Genomic DNA, 13,705 nt, shown 5'->3' with positions numbered 1-13,705 from the left:
TCATTCATTACATGTACTGCTAGCACAGCTATGCACAGGTGTGCATGCTCTGGGCAGACCTGTACATTACAAAGCAGGAACTAGCTGCTCCCATGGCTGTTATGCCTCATTCATATGCAGATACACAGCAGCTCTCATCACAAAGGCATAAAGGAAGCAGAGCAGGCAACCATGAAGTAGCACTTGGTTTACAGAGGATGGAAATTCAGTACAGATGTAGGTGTTTTCTTCTGGGTTCATTATCATATAAACTATTCAAGAGACATCCTTGCCAAACCAAACAGTTGTGATCTATCCAAAATCACTTAGAAAGAGAGAACTAGTTCTTCTTAACCATGTGATTATGGGAATACAATTAGCCTAATTACACCCTCAACAGAAAAAACAGCAGCTACTAAAAATTTGTCCCTTCTAGAAACAAAACAATTAGCGCTTTGCCAAAGAAGCTACAAGAATACTGACTTCCATTCCAGACCACTTCTGAGCATATCAAGATCACTGCTAATACTATAATAATTGGTGTTAATAACTGTTAAAAATCTGTTCAGTCAGTCATACAAGAAGAGCAGCGGGAATGTTCTGGATCAGGATCAGACTACGAAATGAAGATGGGAATGTTCTGTGCCTTGGGAGTCAGAGAGTTCATGAGACATCAAGTGCAAAGCACCGATATCTGAAGAAGTCAGAACCTGGCTAATCTAGATCTCGCTGGCGGGTGGGATGAAAGCAGGGCTTACCGCAGCTCCTTTGGGTTGTTTGTGCACTGCATGCAAATCCACATTACTGCAATCCCGTAATTTCTTGCACCTGAACCATCTGATTTAAGATAAACTCATTTGCACTATGCCGCCGTCACCTACACAGGAACAACATCAGATAGCGGCACAGTGAGGAAATGTTGGAATGAAGATAAACTGCAAAATACAGTCCAACCTGAGCCAATGGGAGGTTGCTGAAATCCCTGGGAACATGGGAGAGAGAAAGCGGGAGTGTTTAACAAAAGAAGAATAGAAGACTGCAACTCACCCCGTGCACTGCTTCACCTTCACTCATGCAACTTTAGTTAGATAACCTATAGCCATAAACACGAGAGGCGCAGATTATACGGCTGATCTAGAAAACAAGGAGTGTTTCTCCAGAGCCCAAAAGAGAGCTGAGGATATGAAAGGATCGGTATAATTTTATCTGGGAGAAAGTAGGAAGATGTGTCAGATACATCACAGCTTCTGAATGCCTCAAGGAAAAAAGAAGAAAAACAGCAACACTCCACAGCCGTACTCAAAACAAAGCAAAACAACAACAAGAAAGAACAGGATACAATAACGCCCTGACAATACTCTGAGAACTTCAATAATGTGACAAATTAGTTTGTTGTTTGTACTGCTGATTCTTCAAGCTCTGATGCACCGAAATGTAAGTATTGCGTTACACTGCTGGGTCTCCCAGGAGTTCTCACTGCCTTCTTCCAACATCAACAGGAAAACTTCTTGCAGGATTCTCATGCAACGCAACAGTTGGAACCTGAATGGCTGCAGGACAGATGCTCACAGTTTTTCCTTTAGAGCTAACAGCAGAAAGGCGCCCTGGAATGGTCCCCATGTTCCCTAAGTAGTAGACTCGGGCAGAGCATTGGGCAGTGCTTGGGGGGAACCACCAGCATTGGGCTGACTTTGTTAGATAACCAAATGGCTCTGGTTTTCTGGTGCCTAAACAGGAGGGTAAAGCACTCACTGACCCTCTTACTGCATTTGCAGCAAGTGAAAAGGAAGTTTTCCTGCAAGCACTGCAATTGCCTTAAGCCACCTACTGTTATCTGGTAGTACGTAACACTACCTTACTCAGAGAGCCAGGGAAACTGACTCTTAATTCACATTTGTGCTTCATTCAAGACCTCTGAAGAACAGGTTTGGGAAAAACATTATTGCTGTGTGGGGAAAAAAGAGCGATTAAGAGATATTTAGCTCCCATAAATTCTGAAGGAAATCCCATTCTGGAAATATTAAGAGATCATGAATGCCATAAGCACATGATCTATGAGAAGCACTTTGCAACCCCAATAAATCAGAACAGGCCAGCAGCCATGTCCAGCAGCAACAGGGAAATGCTGCCTGCCAAAGCTCTACAGGAGCATGGATGCTCTGTCTCGGCTCTGGAGTGTCTGGTGTATTCTAGGACCCCTCAGGAAATATCAGAATATGCCTCAAACAGTCCATGGGAATGCTCTCTCAGCAGAGCACCTAAAATACATTCCAAAGAATGTGTGGGAGTTTGTCAAACAGAAAAACCAAATGCCTCTAAATGATTTTGTATTTGCTGAGCATCTTACACGTGGGATGCAGCATTTCATCCAAGTCACAGAACCACAGAGGTTGGAAAAGATTTGGGAGGCAAAGAGCAAGCATCTCAAAATCTCTAATCTGAATGGCATACCATAGCAAAGGACGTCCCAATATGCAAAAATGGCCATTGAATAATTTCAGATACTTAACCTCAGGTACAATCCTTTACCTACCCCTAGCTGCTGTTTTCAAGGCAATTAAATACATTAACGTGTAGAAAGGAATAAGCCAAACCAACGTGAAATGCAACAGCTAATAGTCTTCTGCTGTAACACAGAAGGAAGAAGACATGGCCAAGTCCCTGAAAGAGATGAGGAAAGAATGGTACCGCGTATCTAGAAATCAGATAGTGAGAAAAGGCAGCTGTGAGTTTATTTCTCAACTATTTCCTTCCATGCAATAGCAGGAGTTCAGCCATTCCATTTCTTGTTTCTTCCTTAATTAGGGAGAATCAGTAGAGGAAACTGCAAGATGAAGGAAAATCCAACTGCATTAGAACCTAGATTTGTATATAACTGCACATTGCATTTGTGAAAGGACATGGAAAGCCTCCAACATGAGGTGTGTGCTTTGTTTTGTTTTAACAAAAAAAAAACACCAAAAAATGACTGATGTGGCAAGACCTCCACGCTCTCTTTTGTTTGCTTATGCAGAAAAGCACCCACGGTTAGACAGAAGGAACAAAATCTACCAACTTTATTAATAAAATGGCTGAAATACAAACCAAAGCACTCCAGCACTCAGTAATTAGCACTGAGAGATTTATAAAAGCTCAGGGAGAAAGTCTAAACTAACCTTTTCCTTTCTCCCTAGTGTGGCCTAGATGTATGCTTTCTCCCCTGCCTCCCTTCTATGGGAAACAGCCTGGTTTGATAGCACAAGGAATGAGGAGGCTTGTGATGTCCTGATTTCACATTTCTTATTGACATTAATCCTCTGTCAGAAATCCAAGCAGCTCAAAGATTCCTCAAGCAGCTGAAAAATTTAAGAAACCGCACTAATATGGATTAAACCCATCCTACAACCAACATACTTCTTTTCCTAAATCAGCAAATAAACGAGCCAAAAATGGATGGTTGCAAGGAAGAAATCTTTGACAATAGAGATCGGCCAAAAGATTAAGTTGATCTTAAACTGTAGAAACAGACCAAAATAAATCAGACACCATGGTAAAGACAACTTACTGCTGAAGAACAGCCACCATTGGTCACAGTACCACCTATCACGGTCATCTGAAACACCCATTTTTTTGTTCTATTGCAGCTGTAAAGCCTGTTAAGCACTCCACTATATTCAGGATCAAAAGCATCAGCTTCAGGGCCATTCCCAGTTCTGGGCCTCATGCAAAAAGCCATGGACAAACTGGAAACAGGTTGTAAGAGAGCTATGAGAAAAAAGATCTAAGGTCTAGAAAACATGATCACTGAGGAAAAATAGAAAGAAGTGAATTTGTTTAGTCTGGTGAATAGAAATTGAAAAGAGGACATGATAAGCCCTTAAATATTGCAAGGCTGCTGCAAAAGAGAAAGGTTATATCTCCTTATTTCTGGTTAATAGAAGTAGGAGCCCTGTAGAAGTAGGAGCTTAAAATGTTTTAAAGGAAATAAACACTAGAAAAATGTTTCTTATGCTTGGGATTATCATGTATTGAAATCTATTACCTGGGCACATGTTATAGAACCTGAAATAACTACATTCATTTCTTATTGAATTGTTCTATTTGCATCTATTAAGAATGAATGAGTCATAGCTGTGTCCACTTTTAAGTGGGAAAATTAAATAGATGACCTTTTGAAGCCCTGCACTAGTCCACTTCTTCTAAAAGCACTTTCACACTGTGCAGTGTTACTAGGAGGTGTCAGAGTACCTAAGGCACAGTCTGCTGTGGAGGGGCATCAAGAGCTACCCATCAGACTCCTTGGGACTCTCAAGTATTTACCTTTCTATATGGTAATCAAATTTCAATACAAACACAGCTTTAAATAAGCAGCACATGGATTTTGCAAGCCTGCTGCCTGCCAAGACTGCCTTCTGTTTGTAGCCGGTACCTTTGTGATAAACAGGAAGACACGTAAAGTTTAACCTTTCTGCAGTCATTAATATCTTGTGCTTACGCACCACCAGGACACAAAATCAAAGACTGATTTAATATCGTCTGTCTCCCCTGCTAATTGACCACGTTATAACATGGATGAAGTCTAACACAGTGTCCTGATGAGCTCACCTAGAGGGTCTCCATATAACGGCAACAATGATGTAAAGTTCTGAGATAAACCACAAATGTTAAAAACCCCAAGAAATCAGTTTGCCTAATCCAATCAATTCCTCAGATTCTCCAAATGCTTCAGGCAAAAAACACACACACACAAAAAAAAAAAAAAAAACCCACATGTACACACATACAGAAATAACAAGATGCTTCATTTAAAGGTTCCCTTCCTTTTGGGAAAGGAAAAAGAAAAAGCTATGAAACTCATACAAGGCAGAAACTTTGTCCCAACCTGCCTCATGGTGCAGCACATAAGACAATGTGGAAAACCTGTTCACGGAACCCTCTAATATCAAGGCACAATGAAGTAAGAGGTGAAAAGCTGGTTTGAAGACAGGGTAGAATAATGTTAGTTTAAAAACCAGTCTTCTAGCAACACAGTTTGTTTTCCATGACTTATTGTCAAAGATGCAAGATTGAATTACAGCTAGATTTTCCTACCAAAAGCCAGGTGGGGTGTTTGTGGCCCCTGAGGGAGCACTGAGCCAAATAGATGAGATTACATGGTATTTGGAAATGTGATGAAGGTGAGCAAAAACAGACTGTAATCGCTGCTTGAGCTTTCAAAGCCTTCCATGCAAAGAAAAGAAAAAAAAGAGTTGAGAAGGGAAGGAGAATGGATCCAGTTCTTCCCCCAACAGAAAGACTCAGCTCACATGGAAGATGCCAGCCAGCAGCTCTATCAGTTCGTCAGTGTTTAGCACAATTATGGTCCAGCCCATGTTTCACCAAAACAGAAAGGGGACTGATGTTTCTAATTTAAGAGAATGGCAGAGCAGCAGTCTAGGCTCACTGCTGCTGTGCAACATCGCTCTATCGAAAAGCAGGGAATCAGATCCTTTCAGTGAAGATCATACTGAAGACCTAGATCATACTACATGCCAGAAGACTGCAGGTGATGGTCACAGCTCACATCACTGACCTGCCGTCCTTCATCACAGATGTTAATCATCTGATCAGTTAAAATGAATGATTGCACTTTGATTTTATAAAACCACTCTTATCCTACCTGCAGGGCAAGAGCAAACCCATGGCCACATAACTTCCAGCAATCCTCTCCTACCCACCAGTCTTAGAGTAGAACACACCAAAATGCATTTCATTCTTCCCAAACCCTATGGCTTTGTTTCCTGCTACCACATTTCAGATGTAGATACCTGTCCTGAGGTTATTCTACTGTACCAGTATAATTTTAGGATTTGAAAGCACTGAAGGGCATAATGAACTTTTAGTGGCCTCCATGTTGAGTAATAATGCCATTACAGGAAGAGACTAGAATCCTTAATTCTTTCATTTAGAACAGCCAAGCACAGAACAGATGTGACTGCTCTTTACACATACAGCAGACGGGATGCAGCAAAGAAGGAAAAGAGGTAGGGAAGCTAATGAAAAAAGAAGCACAAGAGACAACCATGACCAGATATTGATATAGCCAAACTGAAGATAAAAAGGTCACTCATGTTTAAAATGGGCAAGCTCCAAAATAGCCTTATGCTGGAAGCTGAGGAAGACAGGCAAGTGCAAAACAGATTACTCATGTGAACAGATTACTTTCTGAATTTACAAAGAGTTGTATGATTTGGTGTCTCTGCACAGGCAGGAGACTAGACTTTGTAATTCATTTGGTTCCTGAATGCCAGGTAATCCTTCACATCCAGCACGTTGCTCTTTTCCAGGTCAAGAATTTCCTTAGGGTAAAAGTTTCCTGCATAAGTCATAGTGGAGCGATGAGGTTGGTAGAATAAATGTCAATGTTTAAAGCACCATTCTTGAAACAGAAAGTTTGCTCAGAGAAAGAACAGTGTCACATTCTTCCAGAATAACCAATGCCCTTTAAGAACCTAGACAAAAAAATCCCATTAAAATGATATGGAAAACATTAATTTGCTTCAGAGTACACAGCATGGCATTAGCAGAGGTGCCGCTGGCTCTTTGGACTTTGTTATAAATAACACAATACTCTGAAAAGTTTTACAGGACCCGGTTTCCTCAGAAGAATCTCAACTTTTGCATAAGTGAAAAAGAAATGATAATATAGAAAGGGAAAAAAAGAAACACAAAAGGATTTTCCTAGCCAACTATAAGTTGGAAATGAGATTTTCATAGCTGGAAGAGGCTCTGAAACCTGAGGAAAAATACAAAATAATCATTATTTCCAAACTGCTTGCATTTCCAGTTCTGACTCATCATTACTGGGTATTTGTAGGTTGCAGTTCTCATCGGTGCAAGTTTGCAAGTTCCAGCAGTGACCTCCACGTGGTACAGAGGAAGCCTCCCCAGTGAAAATGCACCCAAAGGAAAACAACAAAAATAAAATGAAAGCAAAACAATAACAGTGGAAGGAAAAGTCCACAGAAGCTGTTCTGCCAACAGCAGCTTACAGCACACAGACAGCTGGATGATAAAATGCAAAGAAACAAAGACAAGAATAAAGTAAATTGTTCCACTTCTTTGTACACAATGTGAATTGGCGCTCAAAGACCATCACACAGATAGGCCCATTGTGATGCTGCTTAGAATTATCTTGCCATTTTTCAAGAAGATTTGTTTTAGTCATCACATTCTGTGTTTGACATTAAAAAAAAAAAACAAAACAAAAAAACAGCACAGCAATTGAGTTTCATAGAGAAAACAGGAAGATAAGAACTAGAAACAAGAAAGACCTTAAAAGAGCTTTGCATTGAAAACAAAAAGGGAATAAATTCATAGACTTACAAAGGCTGGAGAAGACCTTCAAGATCACCCAGTCTAACCACCCACTTAGTGCCAATATTTCCCCACTAAACCATGCCCATTAGTACAACTTCAAGTCATTTCACGAGCACCTTGTGATGGCAACCTCCTTAGATGCTTAGAGAATAACCTTTTTGTCTTCTATAAAGTGCAACACAGGGTAATACAGCTTTGGTGCATCTGGGTACCCAAAAAGAAACCAACACCCACTTGATGTGTATTTGTACCATCATAGAATCAAAGAACCGTAGGGATTGGAAGGAACCTCTGGAGACTACTAATATCAAAATAGTATCATATATGGACACACATTTACAGCTAAATTACAAAGCTACTGATGAGATCCATGTCCTACCAGGAAAAATTCCATTTGTGTTTCTGTTTGTTCGCTGCACAATAGTCTTCATGTTCTACTGGAGGGTGGATTGGTGGCAGGCAGATGTTCCTATTTAAAGTTCAGACAGAGGCTTTTGCTTCCTTTAACCTCCAAGAATTTCAGCATCCCACAGGCACTGATTGGGAGCCCAGACAAAAAAGACCGAAGCATTGCATCCCAGGTGCCAGTAGGTCCCTCTAACTGCACAGAATGATTGACGTGGGAGATACGTCCCCTGCGCCCAGCTTCATGTCATTCTCTCTCTCTTCACCTTATTAATTCCAGCCCTTAGCCTGCGAGTTATCAGTACAGCAACATGCATTAAAATCTTCCAGATAACATCAGCGCCGTTTAATTTAAGCCTCCCTCCTTTGGTCCCATGGTTTTAAAAATAAACAAGAATTTTAACAAAACAAGGCTAAGACACTGCGCTTGTAAAACCTCCTCAGTGCCGCTTCCACAGATAAGGCACGGGGACTGGAGAAAGCTTCTAACCAAGGGGCCACCTGACAAAACCAGAAAGATTTAGTGACTAAAGGAATAAGTGGGTGCAGTGGATTCACTACTCCAAGCAAAAGGGCTCTCACTGTTTTCCTTACTACCACCTGAAGAACAGCACAGACCTCCTCGTTCCAGGAAAGGAGTTTTTCGGTGAGATCCTTCATTCCAACAAGTTCCCACAGGACAAGCCAGTAGCAAAAAAGGATGCTGCTGGTTTATGCATTTAAGATTTATGTAAGTCACCGAAATAAATACTAAATATTATTAGCTACTAAAGGAAATGGTTATGGTGAAGATGAGGGGATAAAAAAAACATACAGACATGTTTTCTCTTTCAAAATCCTTGATAAAGAAAGCACTTTTCCTACAGCTGTGGGAAAGAAAACAAGACATAATGGTGAAAGTTAAAGCCACACATTTTGACTGCTATCGGAGGGCGATATGGCACATGGACAAAATGCAGCTTGAGCAATCCCAGGTCCCAAAGCACAGAAATGCTTCACTCCCCCTCTCTCACTGATCTGGCAGAGGCCCCCAGGTACCCACTACCACCACAATGGCAGCAGGGCTGGCTGACATAACTCGTGCCTCACCAACAGTATTCTAGGAGGGAGGAAATGGGAGAGCAGCACAAAGCACAGAGTGAGCCCCACATCTCCAAGGGTCCATCACAGAGTCACAAAGGGAATAACACTCTGCCTGAGCCTGGAGTTCAACTTCTTCCCTGTATTTTGGTGGTATCACTCATTTTGGGTTTATTTTCTCATTTTTCCTTTGCCCACCTATGTTGGTGCAGACACACAGATGGGCTGCACAACCACTGCAGTATTCAGGGGGTTCACAAACAATTACTGACAATTTACATCTGTGGTACAGAAGGTTTTCGTGTTTTTATTCCGCTTCTTGAAAGTTTTAAAAACCAACTCCATAGAGGTATTAAACTTTGCACTTCAAACATGTTGGAATTAGACATGTTCAGCATCATGGAGTAGGGAATCTTGCCCTTACAATGACAAATTGCAGCTATTTCCTTCTCCTCTAATCTTACTTTTAACAGAACTATCGCCTTCGTAAGAAAAATGGGAAAAAAAGTCATGAAAACTCACTGCCTAAAAAGCAAAACTTTTGGAATGCGTTGGCAAAGAAAATGAAGAGCGTTATATAAATAGCGAGTTATCTCAATCACCAGCTATTCCTAATGCCTTATCATCTTAAGTACTTTTACCCTCCAATAAATCAACAAATACTTATTCACTCGTTGGAACTTACTGAAGCGCAACAGAAGAAATAAGAAGAAAGCTATGGGACAAACTACCAAAAAATATTTCTTAAAAATAAGAACTTATTATCCAAAGAGTCATAAGATCCCAGAACATGTTTTGACCGCTCTTCCCAATCCTCCCCAAAAGTCTATTGCTCTAAAACTCTATTAGATGAACATAGATAAAAAACGAAGTCAAAGCATGCAAAAGCCCGTCTAATTTAGGATGCTCTTAATTTTCCCTGTCTAAACAGAGAAGCCGAAGGGCTACTTCTGCTGAGGAGCCCTTCATCTTGATGACAGGAGAAGAGCAGATTTTCATTAGCCAGCAAAGCAGCAGCACCAGGAGCTGAATGGAAAAGTTCCCACAATATTTATGGGCGCTCCTCAGGCAAACGTTGAAGACGAAAGAAAACAGACAACCACAGCACAAGCAAACATGGCACAGTAGCATCACCCACATTGTTCACCTCCTCTCAGCTCATGCTCAGCTCTGTGGAGCTGCTCCATTCCCTCCTGTGGGCTGCTCTGCCTTTTACCTCAGTGCTTTCGGCAGTGATGCTCACAGGCACCCCAGTGACAAAAACCTGCAGAATCTCACGTCAATGCTGTGTAAAAATCACTGCCTGAACTGAAGCATCCACATCAGGTCTTTCAGGGACAGTCAGCAATTGGTTGAATTAGACAGAAACTGTACAGCTATGTGTCTTCTCACCAAACCGAGTCACTCGTGTTCACCCAATTACCTTCTAGTCATTACTTCTGAACACCCCAGTGCAGATTTTTCTGCAGAAACAGACAGATGGGTGCTTTGCAGCACTGGTTTTCATCTTAGCCACAGAGCATCTCAAATGGACAGCCCCACTGGTGATCCTGAGTTCCAGGTCCACTCCTGACAGCTGACTCAGGAAAAACAGAATCCCTCCCTGTAGGGATCAGGATCTCTAATATTGGAATTAGCAGTAAAAATAGAAGAGCAGCTATAGCTGAAATAAAGGTAAGCAGATACACAGCAGTAACAACAAGCACCCCCCAGTATGCCAGTGGCTGGCACAGCCTTAACAGTATGAGCCTTCATTCAGTGGTTACTTTCTTCTTTTGATATCAAGGTGTGTTTACAAATCTAAGCCACCTTTGCCTGTTCTGCTCATTGTTAGACACACACTGAGTTACAGCAAACATTTCCTGGGCTCCCAAAGCATCAAAATCAGTCCAAAGAAAAGCCCAGGGATCACAGTCACTGTTTCTCAGAGGAAGAAAAAAAGCTCTGCTTGACTTCCAGCTTGGCTGTTCCTTTTCAAGGATTCATTCACTTCATTGCACAGCAGAAGGGAAAATCCTACCTAAGGATGCAAGCAAGACTGCAAAGGAGCAGATCAGGGTTCAAAATCTCTTCTCTAAAAATGACAATAAGCGGATGTCTAGGGTGAAGTAAAGAAAAGGGCAAAGCGATAAAATATTTCCTCCCTAACATTCACAGAGCTTTCAAACGCTTTCAGCTCAGTGGATTTCCTGAGCTTGATGTGGTTTGTCTAATCAGCACCCTCCATCCCTCCCAGAAACAGAGCACTCCTCCAAATATTTGTCCAGACTCCCCTGGAATCCATACAGACGCTTTGCAGCCGCCGCATTCCTTGGCAAGGAGTTGCCCAGGTACATTACCTGATGCACAAAGAAGGGAATCGTTGGGGTTCTTTTTGATGTATTTAAGTAGAAACAGGTTGTGCAGAAAGCCTGTATCAGTGTTTTTTCCCCTTCTTTCTTTCCTGATGTAGAAGTTAAGGGAGAGCAGAGCTTAGCCAGAGCTCATTGTGCTGTCTCCATCGGCCTGCAGGAAGTACAGCAGCACAAACATTTTGGTACAGCAGTGCTGACTTAAAGCTCAGTCTTGTGTGGGAAGTGTTGACAAATTCCCTCTGGTAGACAATGAAATCATTCAGCCAATTAACCAAGATTAGATTAGTTTTGAAAAATGGTATGAATAAGATGCGTGCAGCCACACATGCTTTTACTCAGCCATGTAATGGTAGGACATGCATTACATCAGGCATCAAAGGCTACACCACATCAGGTCAGCAGTCCCAACTAAAACAAAAACCAGCAGCACACTTCCCACAGAAGTAAAATAACTTTGTACTAAGCAACAGTGGAATAAACTGACCTGGGACACAGTTCCTCTCCCATCCCAATCTGCTTGAAAGTCAAAGCCATTAAGCAAAATAATCCTTACTTAATAAAATACCTCTTCCACAGTAATATGTCTACTACTCATATTAATACATGATTATTCAAAGCTTAATCAGATCCTGTCTCAGTAATGTTAACAAGCTAAGACCAGCTTGAAATACAGTCTATTTCTATTTGGTTGAGAGCCGAAAAGGGTTAAAACTGATGGATTCTTTTTTAACTTTAATTTTTTGTCATCCACTCAGTTTCACACACCTACAGTATTCCTTCTGCAAACTAAACACATCACGATTTTGCACACACAGAATCTATCTTTCTTAGAGAGGCAGGATGAGATCTTATTTGGAAATAGATTGGAAGTAGATCTGACGTTTGAAGCACAGGAGATTTCAGACAGGCCCCACATTTCTTGCAGCCACCAGAACAGCAGTGGGGCTGGTCAGGGTAGACCTGCTGGCAGGCATACGAAGCAAAGGAGTAAATAGCAAGTTTACTTTAATCTACTGCGCTAAACTGCACAGGCAGAACAAAAAACCTGTTAATATAGGAAAAGTAGATATAAAGGGATATAAGAACAGCAAATTAGATCATAAGCAACATAATAGAAGACACAGAAAAGGGGCAACATGTGAAATTTCAGCCCACCCTATACATGTAGGTTCAGATAATAGGTTCACATTGCATGATCTTCAGTCACAGCAGCTGTGCTGCTCTGTATCATACAGTGGTCATCTAAAAGTTTAGAAATCTATGTTTAATTTCCCTTTTAAAGAGATTTCCTGGTAAGCAAGTTTGTTGTGTTGTGGTTTCTAACTTTCCCTTTGCAAGTTTAGATAATACACTTGCTCCTTCTATTTCTGCAGCTGAAAGTCTGATTTTAATGAGAGACTGCACATTTTGGTTTGCAGCTCAATCACTGCCTTCTTAATCCTCTTTAAAATTCCTAGATGTACGCAGTCCAGGATGGGTGATTTACTGCTCATTAGTTTTGCAGTGAGAGAGACCAGAGACGCTTCTTCATAGAGTGCTGAAGCTGTTTTTCCTGAGTGTTCAGCCTTAAAACCAAAAGGCAGGAAGGCAGATTCACAAACCCACAACAAAGAGGAGGGCAAAAGCTTGAATTAGATAAAATCCATCCTCCACCTCCTTCACAACTGTACTAAGTATCTCTGAGAAGGAGCAGAGACAGTAAGATGAGCAAAGCACCACATCTCCAAGTTTCTTGAACACTACCATAAACAGTAAGTGTTGCAGCTCTTAGCTCCTCCAGCCTAATCAACTGATCAGATTACAAAAAGGTAAAAAACAAAAAAACAAAAAACACAACTAAAAAAGGCATTTAATTCGATCAATGAGCAGCTATTCCACTGCACTAGTGCTTGACAAGGGAGAGCTTGTGAAAACAGGTTGGATGCCTGTGACTACAGAGTATCATCCCCTGGAAATCACTGCTTCAAAGTTGCCAATGAACAAAACTGGAAATCAATGAGTGTTCGTGTCGTCCCTCTCCTCATGTACCTGTCTTAAAACGCACAGAATGTAACACCTTCCCAATTGAAGAGATGAGGTAGAAGAACTAATGATAAGTAAATCAATATTAGAGCACTGTTATACAACTGGGAATTGTGCCAGGAGACTCAGGACTACAATGAAGCCAACAGTGCTGCTGCAGGCAAGGACAAAAAGGACAATGACAGAGCAGAGATTAAAAGAACAAAAATGCCCAGCACGTCCGATGAGCATAAACATTATGGCACCGCTACAAACTGTGAAGTTCTGTTCTAAGGGAAACAGATAGTAAAAATGACAACTTCTCCCCAATGTTTTTATTTAAGCTACTCTTCAGCAGAGTCTTCTGACAGACTACAGAAACTATGCGACTGCACAGGGAACGCTAATAACGAGCATAAACAGGAAAGCTGCTTCGTTTTTGTCCTGCAGTCAAATTAATATTTCAACAATCTGTCAATTCCTCTATTAGTCATCGCTCCCAATAACCACAGGGAATATCTTGAGATGAGCAGAGAGATCGGCAAACT

At 41.3% G+C, this 13,705-nt stretch overlaps 1 protein-coding gene across 4 annotated transcripts in view; it reads right to left on the bottom strand.

Moving 5' to 3' along the window:
• ST3GAL3 (ST3 beta-galactoside alpha-2,3-sialyltransferase 3) overlaps positions 1-13,705 on the bottom strand; it is a 134,797-nt gene that overhangs the window by 55,542 nt on the left and 65,550 nt on the right. The window lies entirely within an intron of this gene.

The sequence above is a fragment of the Coturnix japonica genome, chromosome 8 (assembly GCF_001577835.2).
Source record: "Coturnix japonica isolate 7356 chromosome 8, Coturnix japonica 2.1, whole genome shotgun sequence".
Taxonomy (NCBI): Eukaryota; Metazoa; Chordata; class Aves; order Galliformes; family Phasianidae; genus Coturnix; species Coturnix japonica.
The sequence above is the reverse complement of the archived record's forward strand: the minus strand, read 5'-3'. Positions and strand labels throughout refer to the sequence as shown.